The 4,682-nt window shown below is 37.6% G+C and overlaps 1 pseudogene; it reads right to left on the bottom strand.

Moving 5' to 3' along the window:
• Window positions 1-681: 681 nt before the first annotated feature.
• LOC136409292 (cytochrome P450 6k1-like) lies at window positions 682-3,186 on the bottom strand (annotated as a pseudogene).
• Window positions 3,187-4,682: the final 1,496 nt, after the last annotated feature.

Raw genomic sequence — 4,682 nt, 5'->3', positions numbered from 1 at the left:
ACTAATTTATTTTTATCGAAACTTGCTGAAAGTTTGTATATACCATACGCCGAGTGTTTCGTACAAATGGATATGTTCGGGCTTTGATTTCATATACGGGGTGATGCGGATTGATAGATCTTGAGCTCTCATTTACCATATGTTTTTTTCTGTTAATATTTTTATTCTTTTAGGCACATTTCTGAAATCCACATTGAGTTTTCTCACTTTTCAGTCTCTTGCAAAATGTCGCTTAAATCAATGGTTTAGATAATATTCGCGATAATAAGCAACTGCCTCCTGCAGATACAATTATTATCAGTGGTAATCAACCAAGCTTAGACGAGAGCTTAACTTTATTTAATATGATATTGCTTTAATTTTATAGCAGCTGCTGAAAATGACCCCCTCCTACTAATGTAGAAAAAAATGTGATAAATAAGAGCTTAAGACCAATCCATCCGCATCACCCCGTATATGAAATCAAAGTCCGAACATTTCCGTTTGTAGGAAACACTCGACGTATGATATGTACAAATTTTCAGCAAGTTTCGAAAAAAAAAACTAGTAATTAAAAAATAAAGTGTTCTTTAACACCCTGTAGGTCGAAGACGAAGCATTTTTGAACATGTCTTTATATAATATGAACTTTTCTTCTTAAAGTTGGCTCAGGATTCACCCATTAAAATTTTAACCATCTATTCAAAACCACTCTGTATAGACGCAGTTGTTGGCATAGTGCTTGGACCCATCTCGGAATTTCTCTGGGTCGAATTTGTGGGAATTTTCGCAGTATACTGGATCAAAGTGTATTCCATCCAAAGGAATGAGGATTGAGACTTCCTTCTCAGGCTGAGGCTCGTTTTTTCTATCATGTAGTCTTCTTTGGGAAGTCGGTTGAGGAACGGTCCGAAGAGATAGCGCCTAAGAGTTTCTGGGATACGATTCGAGTGTGGCAATGCTTGTTTCTAATATTCTGAAAATATGAGCTGAATTTGTTAGTTCACTTGGTATCTATGAATCAGTCCAACGAGTAATCCCTGAGACTTAATTAGTCTGATCCAGGGATCAATCCAGGTCAACAATTTTGCTACTCTAAAACCGAAAGATCTAGAAGATTGAGGTACTGCCATAACAACGATCTGTGTATGTCCTAAATATGTTGAAACATGAACAATTCACTTTGTTACTTGGAACTTACGGGCAAAATGGGGAAGCATCATTCAGCTCAGCAAAGTCTTCGCGTTGCTTTACTTCAGTTTAAAAATGTATAACTCATAAAGGAAAAGTTCCACAACATTTCTTTTTGTGCCTGTTAAGTATCTACCTATTCCCTACAAAAGCTTGATAAATGAACTAAATTCATTGCTTTTCTTGGATGTTACGGATGAGGATACCAAAGTTTCACGTAAGCTCAAGAAGTCTGGAAGAACACCGATTTTACAAATATTTAACTCCTGGCTGAAAAGATCTAGAAAGTTTATTTTTGGTCACAGTAAGTACCTCTGTGCTCCCCAAATATGTGGAAAATATTTGCACAATTGGCAGATTTGCTTGGAGCTTTTCTGTAAGAGTATCGTAATCTTGCCGAAGCACTATGAATCTATTTGAAGGTTTCACTAACTTTAAAAGCTTGTAAAGCCCACATGACAGCACCAAGAAGGTTGATTTTGGACCACAGTAAGGGTTTGTATGTGATCTTAATGTACTGAGAAAATAAGCTAAGTTCGTCTTTTTACTTTTCATTATTTTTATATTTATGAGTAAGAATAGTGATGCTTCACCGAAGCTCAATGAGTTGTCTCGAAATGAAGAGTAAGAGTGTTTTATATGGAAAAGTATTAGCGATATTAGTAACCATACAGGGGTCACCTTGCTAGAGTTTGGTAGCGTAAACAGAACAACGTTCCAAGTGCTACAAGAGGGATCGATGAAGCTTCAGATGTCTGGTCAGAATCAAATGACTAGCAGCACCCCTTCCTGTTCTTTAGGGGTTGGTCCGTCCAGATCGTTTCTAGGAAAAACTTGGAAGACAACCGAGGTGTCGCAGTTTTAGCACTTAAATATCTATAATTGCTTACCAACTGACAGCACTTCCAGATCTGTTGCACTTTATCGAGAGTGACCTCATCCGAGTCGCTGGGCAATGTCTGGAAAATCTTTTTCCTCGGGTTCTCCTGGCACTTAAGATTTAGACTCAACTCGAAGATGGCGAATCCCATCATGTTACTCGTCGTCTCGAACTCGGCCATGAAGAACTTTATTGCTCAAGAAACCAGGCAGATGGTGACTGGAAAATTGAGCCTCTGAAAGGAAGAGTTTGGGAGATGCTTATTTCTAATAACTTACCAAAATTGGTTTCTTTCTCCACATCCTCTGAAAAATTGTTCCTCACATGGATTAGCTTGTCAACGAATTCATTCTGGCAGAATCCAGTCTTTTCTCGATATCTCAAAGTCTCCAGGAAAACGTGTTTCAAATAGATTGTATCCAGAAGCTTCAGATTTAACAAAAACACAAGTTTAGGCATGAAAAAGTAGCAAAAGATGCTGAACGCCTTGAACAGAGTCATCTGAAGCATCTCAGAACAAACTTTCCTGAAGTTCAAGTCCTCCTTTCCTTCAAGAATAGTTATCTATGTCAAAGAAGCTTTGAGCCACTAAATCTGTCATGCGTTTCCCAACAACATCTTTGGTGTCCAAAATCTCCCCATCATGACTCTTCAAGAACACTTGTATGTCTGAGGCAGTTTGTAGCATCAAAGGGTACATGCTTTTAATCTTTCCAGAAGTAAAAATACTACTCAATTTATTTCTGATAATCCGCCAGTCAGGATGTTTAATGATGAACAAGCTATTTTCAGACATATCGTCCGCCTGTTTATCACAAGTAAAATTGTTAGTCTTTTATTGTTACTTTTTTGATGATTTCTGGGTCTCTGATGACAAAATAAGGCTTACTACATAGATATACCCCGAAGTACGGCCCATGATACTTCTGGTACAGTTCCCCAAAGTATTTTCCTATTTGCATTTTGCCTCTGATCGCCATCCATAAGCTTCTAACGAAGAACATTGATCATTCGAAGGGCACTCCTAGGAGTTCCCAGTAATTGCACAGTCTTCTCATGTAAAAGGCGATCAGTAAGAAAATGGCGAATAAGGAGGTTAACGTTGCCCAATTGAAGAGGGGGATATCTCTAAGCATTTATAAGAAGGCAGCTCTTCATGGAAATGAGAATTACCATTGCCTGCATTGTATTGATTAGGAATGGTTTAGTGTTCTTTGGCCCTACACCTCTCTTAATTTCTAAGATATCGAGAAGTTTATAGGAACAATTATTAGGACATCCTGTATATTTATAAGCCGCTAAAAGGGACGATGGTAAATGTTCTTCAAATGATCCCTAGAAGCAACTCAAGCTTTTGGTCAACGCAAAATCGACTTAACTGACGCTACACTTTTAACTGATCTTTCATCTATGGCCTCAGTTTCTTTACAGTCGACGCTGGAGGTAGAGCCATGGGAGCAGTGGTTGACCACTGACCGACCCATGCGAGGACTAAATGAACATTAATAGAGCCATGGAAGTATTGGTTGAACAGTAATAGAGCCATAGACGCAGTGGCTGAACAGTAATAGAGCCATAGACGCAGTGGCTGAACAATGTAAGCAATGAATTTAGAAGTCCATAAGTTTCTTTTCAAAGAAACTTAATCCAATATAAATTATGTACAGCACTTGAAATCAAGAACTATTAGCAATATGCTGAGCTATTATGTACCTTGGATAGTTCCTAGACAGGTCATTTTACTAACTGGTGATGAATTTCCTACCAACGTTCACCATATTAGCAGGAAAGCTGATATCGCTGTTGATGCGTTCTCATGAACTGAAGGTATAAATTTCCGTTATAAACTCCAAGCATAACGAAGCAACAACCGAGAACTCTATGAAATTATTCAAGATCCCTCAATTCCTTCCTCGAATCATACGAAATGCGTTTTTTTTTTGTTTTAAAACCTAAATCTACTTCACCTTTTTGACTCTTTTGGACCCTTCGAGCCCAAAAATATCTATATTTCTTCAATCAATCAAATCATGTAAGTAATGCTGAAACATTCCTGTAGAGTAGCGGTTATAATCTCATATTCAAAAATATACAGGGTGCTTTATTTACAGAACTCGAAATTCATAAAGCACAATCGTGAGCAGCAAACTTGAGTCATCAATAATTATTGCCCATTCTTATAAATCCTTTAATAACTCGAAAAGCACACGAACATGTATAACGTTAAATGAGAACATACAATGTATTCCATTAAACAAACTCAAATTTCCCACTAATGCGTTGCATAGTGAGATGTAAATATTTAACAGAAGTGAACCCAGTTTTTACAAATTCCTGATAACTCTGCCAGCAACATAATTTCCTTGGAAATGGAGAAATTTTCCGATACCCTGCAGTAGTTTCGTTGTTTTTACGGAAGTTAGTCGCTTTTTATTCTTGCTGGTAAAGGTACCAGGAGCTTGGCATATCAGACCTAAATGTTATTCAATTTAGTTATAAAAAACTCATTATAATCATTTACTTACACGAGATATTAACTGCGGAATCATCACTTGCTAGTTACGATAAACACGAATTCCGTAAAGCAAAGCAACGCAGATCAATACTGCCGCACGCGGTCAAGAAGAAGCTT

The sequence above is a fragment of the Euwallacea similis genome, chromosome 5 (genome assembly GCF_039881205.1).
Source record: "Euwallacea similis isolate ESF13 chromosome 5, ESF131.1, whole genome shotgun sequence".
Lineage (NCBI taxonomy): Eukaryota > Metazoa > Arthropoda > Insecta > Coleoptera > Curculionidae > Euwallacea > Euwallacea similis.
Note: the sequence above shows the minus strand (reverse complement) of the source record. Positions and strands in the feature narration are given on the sequence as shown.